The sequence below is a fragment of the Anolis sagrei genome, chromosome 3, assembly GCF_037176765.1.
Source record: "Anolis sagrei isolate rAnoSag1 chromosome 3, rAnoSag1.mat, whole genome shotgun sequence".
NCBI classification, from domain to species: Eukaryota; Metazoa; Chordata; class Lepidosauria; order Squamata; family Dactyloidae; genus Anolis; species Anolis sagrei.
The window spans coordinates 79,886,180-79,904,404 of NC_090023.1; the positions used below are offsets into that span (position 1 = coordinate 79,886,180).

At 37.5% G+C, this 18,225-nt stretch overlaps 1 protein-coding gene across 4 annotated transcripts in view; it reads right to left on the minus strand.

Moving 5' to 3' along the window:
• The window catches only part of SYTL5 (synaptotagmin like 5), an 81,625-nt gene that overhangs the window by 57,226 nt on the left and 6,174 nt on the right, over positions 1 to 18,225 (minus strand). The window contains exons 2-3 of one of the 4 annotated variants that reach the window (XM_060770159.2): positions 10,437 to 10,507; positions 10,126 to 10,247 (exon numbers count right to left, since the gene is read on the minus strand). The exons of 2 other annotated variants lie outside the window; for them this stretch is intronic. The gene's annotated coding sequence lies outside the window, so the exon portion shown is untranslated. The remainder of the gene's footprint in view (positions 1 to 10,125; positions 10,248 to 10,436; positions 10,508 to 18,225) is intronic. One more of the 4 variants, XM_060770158.2, reaches the window with a different exon arrangement.

Sequence of the window (18,225 nt, forward strand, 5' to 3'; positions counted from 1 at the left end):
AATTACTTCATTTGTCCTAAAATACATGCCTGATACAATATCACCTCTAATCAGACAACAAAGTCTTTCTACTGCTGTATTTTAAGATCTTATCACAGGGAACTATAAAGTCAGGAACTACCGCATTTCATTTTGTTGAGTAAAACAAAAATAGCAGTCACTATACTTTCCAAAAGAACACTGATGTTAAATATAAACATCCTTAAGAAAAGCTGGTCTTTTATTTATTTATTTGCCAAGAGAGTATGATAAAGAAGATAATTACCCAGGTGAGGTCTCTATGTTGGTTGATAGGAAAATAATCTTTAATATGGCATTCTAAAAACAAAGGCCTTACCATGTTCAGAATTTATCTGCTTCTTCTAATCCACTCACACTAGATTGCTGCAAAGAGCTCTATGCAATTTAGCAACTAGAAAAACCAGCTGTTCTTCCATCTGAAGCCTGTTTACACAGCACACACACCCAAAGCATGATGCAATATTTACCACCAGCAGCCGCTTATCAAAGCACACGGAAGTACCTTTAGCACCAATCCATTTAATTTTCAAAGGAAAGAGGGAAACACTTGCTGCTTTTGCAAGCAGGGTTTCCAGAAATCAGGGCCAGTCTTCAGCATTCTTTTCTAGTCTTCAGGCCAGGGAGGTAGAACCTCAGGTTTAAAGTGATGCTTTGAAAATTAAAGGTATATTTTGCTTTGAGTTCTTGGTCCTCTACTACCATAGGAGTTTTTGAGTGGTTGACTTGTTTTCTGCTGTAAACAACCACTTTAGGAATAAAACAAAAAAAAATGAATGTTTTTAAATTGAACTACAGTGACCATGTGTTTTTATGACGGGCACTTGCACAGGTGTTAAAATAGAAGGGAAACTGTAATTCCTCCAATCACTACAGAGCTTGGAATGCTTAATTTGTCACCCGAGAAATACTTGTCTTTTTTTTAAAAAAAAAATAAATAGAGTAATATTCTGAGCAAATATGGTTGATGCAGAACATAACATTCTGTCCTAATATCTCAGGTCTTGATGTTGAAATCACATGGCCCGTGATTCTTCTGAGCTGAAAAATCCTATTTTGAAAAACCAAATTGGCTGCAGGGATTGGGCAGGGAAATCACATGACATGGCCCCCGAGTCTAATCCACACAGGATCCACAACTGGTAAGACCTGGATCTTACCATAAGATCCAGATCTTACCATAAAATCCGGATCTTACCAGATGTTTAATTAATTCAGAACAAACCGGAGAAACCCTGGTTTGTTTTGAATTAATTTGGTTTTACTGGAGTCATCATTTGGATGCCTCTGGTAAACCAAGACAGGTCCTGGTTTTGGGGCCTGTCTGGATGGGCCCTTAATTCAGTATCCTATTATATATGCTGCATATAAATGGATGTTATGGTGTGGTAGTTGCTTACATGAGCTAAATGATCACATGGCAGTCTGAAAAAGTAAACAAAAAGCAAAATCGATAAAAAAGAAATTGTTTCTTCAGAACAAAAGCATGACTGTAGTGCTAAAACACTGTAAAGAAAAGGACTAGGGCATGCGTCATCTCAGTCTTATCAATTTAGCTGCAGTACATGTGCTAAAGCTTGCCTTGCTATGGATAAACTATAATCTATGTTCCATATTACCATGGCATTTCCATTAAAGTAGTGTGCTGCATGGAGAAGGAAAATGGATTTTTAAAACATTCTCCCACACAGATTTTTGGGGATAGCATTCTGCCAGAGCAATAAATACTGGTTACATTTGCTATGAGTGTGAACAATAAGTGGTTTCTGCTTATATTCTAACAAGCATTTCAGTTTTTATGGATGCTGATATTTATCATCAGAGAATGACTATGGTTAAAGCTATGAATAGGTTTTTTTTATTGTTTTAAGGGTTGTAAATGTTTATTTTTAAATAACGTTCATGTTTAATTCCATTTTAATGTGTGTGTGTGTGTGTGTGTCTATATATATATATATATATATATATATATATATATATGGTTTAAATTGTATTGAATTATTTTTATTGGGAGCTGCTTTGAATCTCTTTTTAAAAGAGAAAATGCAGAGTCCCTCCAGGGATAGAGGGCAGGGTATAAATAAAATTTTATTTTATTATTATATAAGTATAAATCACAATAACAACAACAATAATATAAAATTAATAAATAATACACAGAGTGAGTTACAGGCATATGTCCTTGCAACTTCACAAAGCCTGAAAGTATGTGACATGATATAAGTTGAGCATCCCTTATCCAGAATTCTTAAATATTCCAAAATTATCCACATGAGTGGTTGAAAAAGTGACAGCTTTGCTTTCTGATGATTCAGTGTACACAAACTTTGTTTCGTGCACAAAATTATTTACATCATTATACAAAATTACTTTCAAGCTGTGTGTATAAGGTATATATGAATCTTGTGTTGAGACTTGAGTCCCATCTCCAAGATATTTCACTATGTACATATATATATATGCGAACACCAATACTCCAAAATCCAACCCCTTCCCCCACAAAATTAATAATTCAAAACACTCCTGGTCCAAACCATTAGAGATAAAGAATACCCCATCTGTGTAAACAATGTTAGCTGAATTATATTGTGTCAATGATACATGTGCCAACAATGCAGTTTGCTAGGTCCAAATCCTCAAATATTGTAGCAACTACACTCCCAGCTGCTGGTGTGAAATGTTCAGTATTTACTTTTTTTAAGCAACTAGCCTCACAGAGAGTTCTGGAGAAGATTAAACTTGCACCATTTGTGGCAGTCGGGCTGTTCCTAATAAAATAAGGATGGAGAACATGTAGCTCTCTAGATAGTGTTGTCCTGCCAATCCTGTTGGCCTTATCCATTATAGACAATGGTGAAGGATGATAGTCCACCAACATCTGAAGGGCTAAATGATTTAACATAAGTTTTATTCAACTGTAGATTTTGTTCTGATTAGTATTTCTTTTAAAATCTGCAGACGAGGAAGAAAATGGTAGATCACAGCAAGCATTACAACAAACTTCACACTACATATCAGGTTGAGACACATCTTTTTAAAACATTCTGGCATTGCACAGGTCATTATGCTGATTTAAGCTGATAATGATTTTCCCCCATTTTTTCATTCCACTTGCTTCTCCAAATTCAAGTTTAAATTATATTTACCTTAGATCCCTATCAGACACAAATATTTATTTATCTAAAGGACAGGCAAATAAAAGGGTTCGCCTCAATTAATTTAGTATTATTTAGCAATGTGTTTGGTGGTACCATTCTACAGTGAACTGCAGCATCTCATAGGTAAAGCAGAGTATGAATCCAGATGTTTGCAAAAAAAGCTCCCAGGACAGAGTGCTGAATTTGCATATTACATTATCTTAACCCCGTCAGGTTCTTCCTAGTAGAAAGAAATCAGGAATTGTTCTATAGGAGGAAAGAATGCTGGAAGCAAGAAATTTACTTTAAACATATACACCACTCCAAGTCATATTTTAGCTCCTATTAATTTTCACCACTCCTCATTGTGACAGGCAAGGCACATGCAAAGAAATGCTGTACACATTTGCAAGCATTGCTCAGGGAAATTCACAATCTCTGTGCACTGAGGCAACCTTGACCGTCACAACCACTCTCATAGTGGATTATTTGACAATATCTTACTTTCACCTGCAAAAATATCTCATTGGTTTCTCCACTCACTTTTCCATTTCCTCTTCAGGAAAGAAGAGAGGGCAAGACAAAGCTTCTTTTTCTAACCTTCCCCTCATCCAGCCCTTTTGTTGAGAACACTGAAGAATTAATGCCATCTGACACCACTTTTTAACTGCCATAGCTCAATGCTACGAAATTACAAGAATTGTAGTTTTACAAGATATTTAGCCTTTTCTGCCAAAGAGTGGGGCTTTCCCAAACTACAAATCTCAATATTCCACAGCACTGAACCATGACAGTTAAAGCAGTTTCAAACTGCATTAATTCTTTCAGCACCCCAGCTCAGACTCAATGGTACCTGCTGAGAACCAAGCCTGCCTACATCTGAGTACTTGCATCCCAGATAGAAGCTCTTGGGCCAGTATCTACACTGCCATTTAATCCAGTTTCGGAATCCAGGTTATCTGCTATGAACTTGGGCATGCTAAAGCATGACAACATACGCTGGAAGAGACCACAATATTTGTACTTTCCTCTTCCCACAGCATTGCCATTAAACTTTTTCCCCTTGTAGTAAAATCTATGTATTGTGCCTCCTAAAAGAGAATTAATTGGATGTTGTTTGTGGGGAATGTACCACACGTATGTCCTTGGAAACTGTTTTAGTCCCTATAGGAATTCTCATTAGGCACACTGATTTGATTATTTCAAAAGTGGTCTGGGGTTTAAAACTCTCATTTGCCAATGTTTTTAGCTGATATATTCCTTCCTTATGTCACAAATGGCAAGCCAGTCATTTCAGATAAATATCACAGACTCATCTTATACTATCTGAATGTGGGTTCAGCCTTTCAAGGCAAAGAATATGACTGCGTTGCTTACAACAAATCATTACATATAACAGTCACATATTCGGCTGGAAAAAGAAATGAGAATATGAAAATAACTGTAGTAAGGTGTCTGTAGTAACACATGTTCACTACATTTCGCAAGAATATTTGTAAATTTTTAAAACTTTCATTTCATTTGACACATCTAGAAGGAAACTTTTTTGCAAGTTTGATTAATCACACTTGCAAGCAAATCTTATGTATTAAATAAGATTTGCATCATTTACAAATTATCTGAAAACCTTTTGAAAACTGAAACACTTCTAAAGTAACTGTGAGATCTGAAACATATCTGAAAATACTAACAGTCTCTGGAGCATTTTATTGTGATAACACATTTTAATGAGTTGGTGAGCTCCATACAAGATGCCTGAAGATCAAATTAAAATATAATAGCAATTCTAGAAATGTGTGCTATACAAAGAAATTATCATTTTAATCAGTTTACTGTATTTACTTGATTCTAACATTTTTGACTAAATTACCTTTCCAAAATTAAGGTGCACATTAGATTTGTATAATACTTTTTTAGGTTTCAGGCTTTTGAAAATTGAGGTGTGCATTAGATTAAATTGTGCAATAGACTCGAGTAAATATGAGTACTTACATAATTTTCTGTGATAGAATATTGGGTCCTGAGCTCAAGCATTTCAGTATTAAACCAACATAACGCTAAATCATGTTAGTTTTGAGATTCTCCAATAAAAAGTCAAATAACGTCATGCACTTGATGAGGAGAAATGTCTTCATGACATCTGAAAATTCATGTCAAGTGGCTTAAATAATGGTCTGCTACTATTGCCACAAAAAAGCACTATAGCGATCTCGTACTGCAATCATATCTATGTCTAGTCATAATTTTCACTGAGTTTGGAAGAACTTTCTTCCAAGTAAGGTTGTACAACATTTCCTCATTAAATATGTGATATTGTTTAGTTTACAAAATGCTCTAGGGCTACTTCAACTGCTTTTGGGAATTCACCAATAATTTGGGTTCAACCTATCTTCAAGACCCCATCTCTTTCTGCAGGAGAGGCCCTCTTCTCAGTCCCACCTCCATCCCTAGAGAGGTTGGTGGATACAAGAGATTAGGCTGGCCCCCACTCTGCAAGCTTTCTGCACACAACTGAAGACGTGGTTGTTTCGACAAGCCTTTGACCACAGTTAGATGCCTTTAATAAATATGTGAGGACTCGTAGATTTCACCAAGCACTTTACATGACTAAGATAGACTATTGTTGTTTTATATCCACAGAACATTGCCGTGTTTTATTGATGTTAACAAAGGGTTTTATGAACTGAGATATTTATGTTCGCAGTTACTGTTTTATGTTACTGTTTCTGCATTTTTTGTATTTTATGTGTTGCACCTTTGAGTGTCTTGTAAGCTACCTGAGTCCCTTTGGAAAATGATGGTGGGGTATAAATAAAGTTTTATTGTTATTATTATTATTATTATTAATAATAATAATAATAATAATAACAACAGTGTCATGAAGTGTTTACAGCATGTGTTATTAAGAACATCAAACCAATAATTTATATGCTGTTTCTATGTTTCATATTCCTTTCAATTTCCTTTTAATTAAGTAGGTAATCTTTATTTGTGTTTTATGGTTAAGATATGCACTGGAAATACAGCCAAAGAAATAAACAATAGACCACAATGAGCTTGTAGAGCTGGATTAATCAATGCAATTCAGGGCAGATTATAATCTTTCCCCTGCCCTTCAGGCCCAAACCTGCTCTAAAAAGCTGAAAAAATCCATATACATGAAGGACTGCAAGGGAAGGGCTGCAAGATTAAGGTCTGCTGGGTATATATTTGATTCTTATGCTTCAACTTTCTCTGCATTCTTTCTCTTGTTGTCTTTCTTAAGCTCTGCCTGCTGTACTTTGCCTTTCTGTAGGTCATCTAAGGTTTTGGTTCATTACTGGCACATTAAAGAGGTCACTACACAGTGCTAGGACATGAGAAAGGAGCTTTCCAGCTGTGGCACCCCAGTTATGGAATGCCCTACCACTGAAGGCCCTACTGGCATCAAGTTAAAACATATCTGTCCATCAAGTTTATTGAATCTCATCAATTCAATCCCAATAATATAATTTTTGTTGTTGTAAGCCATTTCCAACTTATAGTGACCCTAAGGTGTACCTGTGACATAATTTTCTTGGCATAATTTGTTCAGGACTGTTTGCAATTGCCTTCCTCTGAGGCTGAGAGAGTGTGACTTGCCCAAAGACATCCAATGGGTTTCCATGGCCAAGTGGGAATTCAAACCCAAGATTCTAGTCCAACACCCAAACTGCTACAAAACACTATTTCACTTAAATACTGTTATATGTAGCTTACATTTTATAAATCTTGTTATTTAAAAAGACATGATGTCGTTTAATATGTCAAACTATTTTGCTCTTTGACATGTTTTAATGCTATTTTAAGCCACACTGAGATCTTCTGATATAAGGTGGATCATAAATCTTTTTAATAAATAAACATTTTAAAAAACCCAGAAAGTAGTAAACAAGTCGGACTTGTGTGGCAAAAAGCAAGGTTGTCCAAACAGGGTGTGAGTGATAGAGTAGGGAGAAATTATAACAATGGTCAGGGTATAGGACTTGCACAAAAAATGTTCTGAAAGAGACTGCACTTTTTCCAGCCAGAGACTTACAACAGAAAGGAGTGCATCCATCATCAAGCCTCATTCCAGCAGACCTGAGCCAATCATTACAGCAACCTGTCTAGATTCAGCAATGACAACAGGGGTCCTCAAACTCTTTAAATTTTCATGGTCCTGCAGACTGTTGTGGAGACTGAGTATAGTTTGGGGAAAAAACCCCACAAATTCCTATGCACACTGCACATATTTTATTTGTAGTGCAAAAAACCATGAAAGAACATTACAATATTTAAAATGAAGTACAATTTTAACTAACATAAACTTACTAGTACTGTATTTCAATGGGAAGCCTGCTTTGGGCTGATGGACTAATCAAGTTAATTAAGATCATTGTTTGTTGTGTGCCTTCAAGTCATTTTAGACTTTGGGCAACTCTAAGTCTAAAGTTTAGGGTGGGTGACAGGTAATTGCCTTGGAGGGCCACATCTGGCCCACTGACCTTAGTTGGGGGACCGCTGCATTTGAACATACAGGGGAAGCAATCCAACTTTGGGGATTGCTATGTGAAAACAAAAATACGGGCTAAGACAGAAAAGCTGGAGAAATGCTTTTCCCTGACAGGCATTATCTATCCTTATAAAGAATCCTCATGCAGTGCCAGTCCTGAGTGTCTTTCACACTTTGCTTAAAAGAAAGCAAGTAAAAACATCTGACCGTGTGAAATTCTTCAGCTATTAGCAAAAGATTCTTTCTAGACTGCCGACTCCAGCACGTTGTTAGCTCTTGCTGACCTCTTTTCATTTTTCCCAATGGGATTTAGTGTTATATAAATTCTGTTGTTACAAAGGGTGGGCCAAAAGCCACAAAGGCATCTGATGCTTTAATATCTTTTTTTATTTTTATACATTATGTAATATATTTTCATTTCCTATATATATTGTACATGATGCTATGACATTGCAAATTAAAAACTAAAAAATGAAAGCATTATTAGACATTGAACCCCCTTTGTGACTTTTGGCCGACTTTGTACTTGCTGTTTGAATATACTTATGTAATGAAAAATAATGGGGAGAGAAACTGGCAGAACTGGAGTGGGTGGGGGATGAAAATAACCAAACAGAAGCTTACATTATCATTTCAATGGGGAAGATTATTCTTTTTAAAAATGGACAAAAATGCAATTTTATTGTTTGCCCAGTACTGCATGTATGGAAAATAAGGGTTAAATTATGCATCGCAGTGGTAGATCTATTTGTTACATCTATTTATTTAAACACAACCACCAGCCTCCTATCATTAAGAAAAGCGGTGTTTCTTTTTAAGGCAAACCATTGAGTATAGGTGAATAATGAAAAACCTTTCAATGCAACCAGTAGCTTATCTCCCAAGGACACTTCCCTGAGCTGAACTTCAATTCTAAAAGGGAATGCTTGGCTCTAGCAAAAACATTTGGTTTGTAGACTGAATGGAAAGAAAATAAATGGGACCAGATATGTTCTGCATTCCTTACCAGTTTCTGATTTCTACTAAAATTGGATTTCAAAGTTCTCTTTGTCTAAGTGAAGCAAAGAAGTTGTAATGCATAATGGATAGCAGCTGCAAAAGATGCCACATAATTTCCACATTGAAGTGGAGCTTGTTGACTGAACACAAATGAGAAAGCATGTGATGTGCTCTTCCATTCTAGATGCTTCAGACTAGTTTCCCAGATTCCTTGATGAGCTAACTGAACCCATAATTTATGGGGGAATGCAGTCACTACAACAATCACCCATTTCTTGATGTGAACTGCAATTAAACACCATAGCTTGTCTTATATATCTTGAACACAAGCATGAATGTTGGGCCACCAGTGCCAATTGGTAGAAATGAACATCTGACAATTATCAACACAAATGGCTATGTTCCTTATTGCCTTCACCATTTTGCAGTAGGAACTTACTTTCATTTGGGAGCTGAAACATACAAGCACAAAGCGCCATTGCCTATTTTTCCAAATCATTTCTTAAACTAGCAGTGGTTTGTATGTTTACTAAAAAATATGGACTTCCTGACACTGCCATCACCTGTGGAGGAAGAAAAGATTTAACACAACAAAGTGCTCCCTCTCATAGCATAAGTGGAGCTGGGAAACACTCTATGGCTATGAACATTTCCAAATTCTATGGGGTATAACTACAGGGTCAAGATAAAATAATTGCTCTCTAATCAAAATGCCTTATTTCCCATTATATTTTCCTTTAATCTCCAAAATTTCTAGCATTGTAGAAACTTAAAGCTTCCATTGAGCATTTATAAAGATAGTTTAAGCATCCAAAGAATGAGGCCAAGCAAAGTTCTCAATGGAAAGTAAACACAAGTAAACAGCTTCTGGATGTGAATGATTTTCAGTGTCTCAATCTCTGCAAAACTAGAGTTTTTGAAACTGAAGGGAAATGTAGTTGGAATAGAACAGAGGGCAATGTTCTCATATTGCGCCCCATGTAGCTTATGCTCAAGGGACTCCCCTCCCTATCCCACAAATATCGGGTATTTTCTATGGGGCTTAAGTAGAAGAAAGGATAGCATATGATGTACATTGAAGCATAGTCCCTCATTTACAAGTTATATCCCCTCTCCATTTCTCCTGCAAGCTGTTCTCTTTGTAGAGCCAATTCCTAGTCAGTCCTGAAGAATTAGTTATGGTTCTAAGAAGTCAAGAGCTATTCCTTTATACTTTGTTACTTTTTTGTTCTTTTTGGCACTTGCCATTTACACAGAGTGCATTACTGTTTTCAAATGCTTATCATTAATTTCCTACTCAAAGTTCCTAGATTCCAAAATATGGCAGCAGAAATAGGTAACTTTGTGTCATATAGCTTGAAACACATTGTGTATATTCTTTTTGAACTCTTTTTATGGCCATAAGATGCATAAATCCAATTACAAAAGTATCTGATTACAAAAGTATCAGACTAGTACCATTCCAGGTGCCATTGAAGTGCAGTTCCAAGCACTGATAAGAAATGATGAGGAAGTTTCTGTCCAAAAACATCTGAAGTACTACAATTTCCTCCTCCTTGGTTGTAGTATCACCTTTCTCACTGGAAAAAAAATGTTAGAACACTAATGATCATCCCTTCATTACTGTTATGAAATTCAATATCTAATATGCTTAAATCCGGAGTTCTGAAAATACGGATTTTTACTGGTTATTTAAAAAGATTAATAATAACTGGTAATGAAGTGCTCAATATATGGAAAAAAATAGTTCTCAAAGGTGCTTTTCTCACCCTTGTGCAGCATATTTCATTTTCCTTCCCTCCAGATCTGGATGTGATGCTGGAACATCCCTTTCAATAGCCTACGATTATGAAGAAAAGATCGGCAGTTTATCATTCTGAGGGGAGATGCTAAAGAGTGCAATGCTCTTTAAAGGCCAGAAACAAATCATGGATGAAAACAAATGCACATTTTTCTGCCAGATACAGCATCCACTTACTAATGTCTGCTTGATTAATATCAGCCAAGAAAGAACAACAAGGAATCTTTCTGAAATTACTGGCCTTTGAGCATGTCAGGCTAATGTTAATGAATCATGTCTCTGCATAGTATTTATCAGATTTAAATGAGTCAGTAGCATGGTCAACATGTTCTACATAACCTTTTTAAAAGCTTTCATATAAATTGCTCCAAATATGGGATTAAGCTATTAACAATAAGAAATTATTGTGCCATGCATCTGCAGAGATGTATGGAAGTAGTTGAGCTGAGATAACATTAAAAAGCTGCTCTGCTGTTTTCAATGTACAACTAGAGTGTCCTTTATCCTAATGTTTTGAATTTCAGAAATTTTGGAGATTTCAGAATACCTGTATTTTGGCATCCTGGACAAGGGATGCTCACCTTGTATGATAATGTCATTTCATCAATATTATATGATTATGAACTTGTCATACAATGAAGTAATAAATCTTTCTCCTTTGTATTGCAGTCTCAAGAGTGTACAAGTTGTGGTCTCTTAGATGGTGTCAGCCTGCAGCATTAACCATATGAACCAGTGGAGAGATATGAAAGATGGTAAGCCAACAAATATTTTAATGTGCATAAATTGTCTAAACTTAGACAGGTATCTGTGACTATGGTGGGTCTTCAGTAGGTGCTCATATTTGGTTCAAGTTTCATTAGATGCAATAATGTAATAAAAAGCCATCCCTTATACAAAATGATGAGCAATTCAAAAGAGTGCTGGAAAGAGCCTGAGGATCTGTGGAAGGGTGGAAGATTACAGCAGGGTATGCCTATACATCAGTGTGCTGCCTGGTGCAAAGCAAAAATAAGGTTTGTTTTGGGGATTTAAAAAAATCTTGGCAGTTCCCATGGATATTGAGGACCAATTGTATTGGCTAAAGGACCACTCTATGAATCTGTTTTTACTGAGGACCTCATCGCATAAACTATGGGGTTCACCACACATTGTGGCAAATCCATTGGGCCCAATTTGGGGGGGGGGGCTGAGGGAACATGTTGCCCCATGCCCTGCATCGCCCAACTTAATTACCCCAACCCATGGGGAAAAGCATCCAGCTTCCCCCCATTGTTGCCAATGCAACATGGGAAGCTTTTCATGTTGGAGCGGCAGCATACGATGCTTCCTCTTTACTTTTCCCACAGAGTCCCGCTGGAAGTAGTTTGATGTTGTGGGATGGGAACCGGCAGGCTCTGTGGCACAAGTGAAGTAGGACTGTGTATACCACCAAATGTAGCCTGTCTTATGAGGTCGAATGACAGAATGAGTAGCTATCAGCTGACATGACTCCCATTTTTTAGCATGGAATCTGTAGCGGAAAACTGATTTCATAAAGCAGCAGGCACAACATGTAGCTTGCGAGCCACCTTCAGATCACACAAGCCATTGCTGCAACCTGCAGAGCACCACCATTACCTCAGCACACAGGGCTTCTTCCTCCAATCTCCCCATTCCCTCACTGTTGCCACCTCTGACATCAAGCAGAGAGAGAGGGGGGGGACCATGCTGCTCTGCCTCCAACTCCCCATCCTCCCCCTTTAAAAAAAACCTGGGGTGAGAGCAAGGGGCACCTGCAACAGAAAAAAAGTGCTGGGCTAGGGAGAAAGAGGCAGCATCCAGCATCCGGCTGGCCAGAACATCTGCCTTCCGTCACTGCTCCTGATCCTCTTTATTTTTTTAAAAAATAAAAAACCCCAGAAATAACATCCGAAGCTGATGAGGTGATGGTGCCAACCTGAGGTGAAGCTGCAAGGACTCTCCTGCCTTTGCCCTCCCTGGTTTGTGGAAGGATTGAAGGAGGTGAAAGAAAGAAAATGGAGGGGGGGGGGAGAAAGAAAAGGAGGGAGAGAGGGTGGGAAAAGAGAAGGAAGAAGAAAGGAGGGAGAAAGAAAAAAGAAAGAGAAGAAAAAGAGAAGGAAGGAAGAAAAAAGGAAGGGAGGAAGAGAAAGAAAGAAGGAAAGAGAGAGAGGGAGGGAGGGAGGTGGGATGTCATAAGCAAGGCCATTTCACCCCTCTGGAGTGAGTCTAACGTCTTTCACCCCATCACATCTTCCTGTCCTTCCTTCTCTTCCACCACTTTTGCCTTTGCTCAGTGCCTTTCCATCAAAATTCTTTCTGGTTTCACCAGTAATCACAGATGGTTTCATTCCAAGGCAGCACAGGTTGTCAAATGAGATTTTTTTTTTCAGAATTCAGAAAGCTTTAATCCTAAACATGGGGAGTCAGCATGGTGCAGTGGTTTGAACCTCAGACTATGGCTCTGAACCTACTAATTCTGGGTAAGTCACACTCTCTCAGCCTCAAAGGAAGACAAAGGCAAATCCCCTCTGAATAAATCTTGCCAAGAAAAAACTGTAATAGGGTCACTTTAGGGACTGAAACAACTTGAAACTCACACAATAACAACAATTCTAGTTATTAATCTTTAATTATACCTTACTTGGAAAATGGGGGTGCTAAAACCTATTTGTGGCCCCAAGAAGTTTAGTTTGTTTAATTTCGGCCCCTTACTATTGCCAAGTTGTGCAGGCCTGTCCTACAGTTTAAAATGGAGTAAAGCATACTTTACAACTGCCACCAGTTTTCATTTTTGAACCATGTTTAAACTTAAATAAAAAACAAAAAAAATGAAAAAGATTTATTCAGCAACAATAATGCATTCTCCAAATAAGAGGCATGTAATAGTGTCATTCTGTGAAATTCCCAAAACTCTAGTATTGTGCTTAAAGGAGGGGAATGAGAATTCATATTTTCACCCTATATTTCCATCAACGATCCAGGCCTTTGCTAATGTACATGAGAAAATACCAAGAGAAAAGAAGTCAGGTCTGTATTGCTCCACTTTTAATTCAATTATGGTATTTTAATAAAAAAATTACACATTTCCTTAATATGGTATTTTAATAAAATTATGGTATTTTAATAAAAAAAATTACACATTTCCTTAATAATTTGAAGGAAAGATAACAAATAAAGCTGAATAAAATGTTCTACCAACATGTTCTGTCCCTACCCCTCACTGACAGTGTGTTAGTTTCTAACAGTTTTTTTCTATTTTAAAATATGATCTGCAGTTTATTTCATTGTAGCAATAAGACAATTTGTGTCACCCTGTAAGTGGTAATAGTACTATTACACAAAGATCTGGATGACAGATGGGCTGCTTTCAGATAGAATGATCTTCCAAATGCAGTTTTAAGGAGACAGTGTTCCTACATTGGGGCACCTGAACTCCCATTTGTTAAAAGTTAGCAATACTCAACAGAAAAACACATAATGCATTTGAAAAATGTAAATAATTTTTCAATCTATTTTTGTGTTTCTGTAGGATGTGTTCTTATTGAGAAGTTGACTCCACACTGTACTATTCTACAGATTAGAATTCCACTGCAGCTTATAAGGTGTTTTTGGAGCAGAGAAATACCAAGTGGGAAGAGAACTAACAAGAGCCACCCTTCCACATTTGTGGTTTTGATTATTCATGGATTTGTTTTAAAGTGTTCTCTCTAGGAATCTCTTGGTCCTCCACATGTGAACACGAAATTGTCCATGGGTCCATGGGTCCTAGTGGTGACAGAGGAAGGCTTAACCGGCTCTCCACACTCAAATATGTTGGACTGTAACAAAGGAAGGGTGCATAGATGAGCTACAACTAGGACAAGCCCTATAAACTCAAATCCATTAAAGTCAAATGGATTACAAAGCTAGCTCTTGTACCAGCTCTGAATTTGCCCAGAAGTCAGCCACTATTATCGTCTCCCTAATCAAACTTCATGACTCATGCTCTTTGCTTACATCGTTTTCTAGATTGCAGTTCCTCAATCTCTCATGCAGAACTCTCCTGAGTAGAAAAGGCTATGAAGTACAAGCATATTCATAAGCAAACAATAATTTAATATTTTGTCTTTCATTTCTCTAACTACTTTGCTTTTAAGTTGATGAGAAACAATGGTAATTCTATGTGTAAATTTTCTATTGCAGGAGACTCTGCATATTACCTAAAGTACCAAAAGTACCCCAAATTAAAAAGAACAGCAATTTCAGTTTCTGATTTTGAAAATGAGTGGTAGTGGTAGGGGGGGGGGGGGTGTTAAATAGGCTGACTGCATCATTTTTTCAAGGTCCATCCTAGAAACCTCCAGAAGATGTAATTTGGCTTTTTTTTTGCCAGAAAGGGATCATATCAATAGAGTGTGAAGGGACTATGGGCCACTAAAACATTCCTAGGAAAAACACAACTTGCACATCAATAATTTAAATTATAATCTAAAAGAGAAAATCCATTTTTTCAGCAATCTGAAGTATAAAAATTAGTGGTTAACTCCTCAATCCAAAAAACAAATAAGGATAGTCTGATGTCGCCCACCCCAGCTGTGCGTTTTATTGAAAATGAAAATTATGAAGGCTCTCAATTGCTTGCATTTGCATGAGCTACAGCCTTTGTTAGTTCAACAACAGCAGTGCATTAAGGACTACACATATTATGGATGGGTTGGTACAGAAGTACAGCTGCAGTGTTTTGATTTTTACTCTTTTAAAAAATTGAGATCTGTGTTCCAGTCCTGGAATAAAAGAGTTTGCAAAACTGATGGAGTGAAACAGAGAGTGAAGGCATGAAACAGAGATTAACCACTCACAAAATGTGAGATATTGCTGCTATGAGCAGAAGTGATCTTGATGATGCATTTTATTAAAGTCCTGTTAAACTCCATTCTAGAATAGCTAAGCTGGTAAATGTTCCCATTTATAATGGAAGAGCTTTAAAATAGGAAGAAAGTTTTGAATGGTGAAGACTAGTATCACCAATGCTCCATAAGATGCGGACGTGCAGACCAATCCCAGGAAGAAATAAATGTTATGCCCTGCATAGTTAGGTTGAATGTTATTGTGTCCTAAAGGGAAGGGAAAACAAAACAAAACCCAGACAATAGATCAAGGACACGACTAAAGTTTTATGGACATATAAGTATTGGAAGCTTGCAATCTAAAAACAAATTGGCCTTAGGGCAGTCATGGGCAAATTTCGGCCCTCCGGGTGTTTTGGACTTCAACTCCCACAATTTCTGGAGTTGAAGTCCAAAACACCTGGAGGTCTGAATTTTCCCATGCCTGGTTTAAGGTCTACTCAAAAGGGCAGCAGACTTCTTCAGAGGTGATGAACTCTGTTTTGTCGGAAGGGTTTAAACAGATGTCAAATACACACCTGTCAGGAATGCCTGAGTTATAGATTCCTATGGTGGCAGGAAGCTGAATATGGGGTTTATTTCAACTGTACTGGAAGATGCATCTGCTCTGCCCCTGGTTTGAAGGAATCATTGTCAAGCACTTTATCCTTCCTATAGGTCAGTGGTTCCCAACCTCTGGTCCTCCAGGGGTTTTGGACTTCAACTCCCACAGTTCCTAACAGCTGGTAAGTTGGTTGGGATTTCTGGGAGTTGAAGTCCAAAACACCCAGAGGGTCAAAGGTTGGGAACCACTGCTATAGCTAACAAAGGAAATACCACAAGGTTCAAGACTTCTATCTAGCTCTGCAGGACTAACCATATAAGTGTTTTGTTCAATAAAGGAAGGGTCATGAAAGGGAAGTCAAGTTTTCTTCTTGAACTGGTTGCATCCTTTCTTCGCAATATCTTTAATCAGCACTTACTGAGTGCTTGTTACACTGGGTTTTTGTTTTAATATCCATGCAGTTGGTTTAGACTCAAACTCTTCTCCTTTAATGATAGTAATCGTAATCATCATCATCATCATCATCACCATCATCATCATACAGTAGAGTCTCGCTTAACATAAATGGGCCAACATAAATGGGCCAGCAGAATGTCGGATAAGCAAATATGTTGAATAATAAGGAGGGATTAAGGAAAAGCCTATTAAACATTAAATTATGTTATGATTACATTATGATTTTTACAAATTAAACTCAAAACATCATGCTTCACAACAAATCAACAGAAAAAGCAGTTCAATACATGGTAACATTATGTTATCATTACTGTATTTATGAATTTAGCAGCAAAACAAACAAGGGTTCATTCTTTCTCACACCCTGGACTGTGTTGGATAATACAGAACACTGGATGAGCGAAGGTTGTATAAGCAAGACTCTACTGTAATAATAATAGTAATTTTATTTCTTGCCTGCCTCTCCTCATGGCTTGAGGTAGATTACAGCATTGCTAAAACATAAACACAATCAATTAAAATATTCCATAAAATACACAGATTAAAACATACCCCCATAAAATATATATCAAAATACACAAAACAAAAACAAGGCATACAATGGAATTTAAAATTCATGCTGAAAGACTGGCTGGGTAGACCTGCCGGAAGAGGTAGGTCTTCAGTTGTATCTTAAATTCCAACAGCTGATCCAGCTGTCAGAGCTCTACCAGCAGGTCGTTCCACAGTCGTGGAGTGGCTGATGAAAAGGTCCTCTGGGTGTTGGTTGCCAGTTGGTTTTTGGTTATTTGGAGTAACTGCCCCCCAGAGGACCTAAATGTGCAGGGTGGGTTGTGTTGGACATAGCGATCCTTTAGGAAACTTGGACCCAAACCATGTCAGGCTTTAAAGGTCAAAACCAACACCTTGTACTTTACTTTCTTCCTGTCCTCTTACATTCATTCCAACCATTTCATAATTTATTTTATTTTATGAATTTAGTGAATATTATATGCCCAAGGTTAAAGGTGTACCTATAAACATCAACCAAAACTTAATCTGATCTACTCCTTGCTCATAAAGACTGTGATTTGTGTCCCACAATGAAGAGGCTTATCTTCTCCTTCCCAGACCCTGTGACTCATGCTCTTTGCTGACATCACACCTTGGACTACAGTCCTGTGATGCCATGTAGCCTTCTCTTTTCTGGTGAATTCAATCAGGAATGGAAATTGCTCCAAGTCCATTTCTAAAGGATACTCACTACTCTCTTTACTTGCCTCATATCCTCCTCATCTCTTCAAAGACACAAAGTTGTTTACACAGCCTCAGCCAACACTTGCCAATCCCAGTGTAATCTTTATATTTTATTGTATATTGCAGCCATATAGCATAACTATAGAGAGTAGGAAGTGCTAAGCAGGTACTACAAACTGAATACACTTTGGCTACATGAACATAATCTAGAAGCAGTCAGGTGTGAAGTGTTTTAGAGTACTGGTACACAGAAGATGGTATTTCTCTTTCTAACATGCTGGTTTGTGTATTGTCAAAGGCTTTCGTGGACGGAATCACTGGGTTGTTGTAAGTTTTTTCAGGCTATATGGCCATGTTCTAGAGGCGTTCTCTCCTGACGTTTCGCCTGCATCTATGACAAGCATCCTCAGAGGTAGTGACCTCACTACCTCTCAGGATGCTTGCCATAGATGTAGGCGAAACGTCAGGAGAGAATGTCTCAACATGGTAATATAGCCAAAAAAACCCTACAATAACCCATGCTGGTTTGTGTGTGGGTAGAAAGATAGATAGACAGATAGTGTGACCTTAGTCATAAAAAGCAGGGATTGGGTTTAGCAGCCACTTTATCAGTACCTTTTCTCCCTCCCATA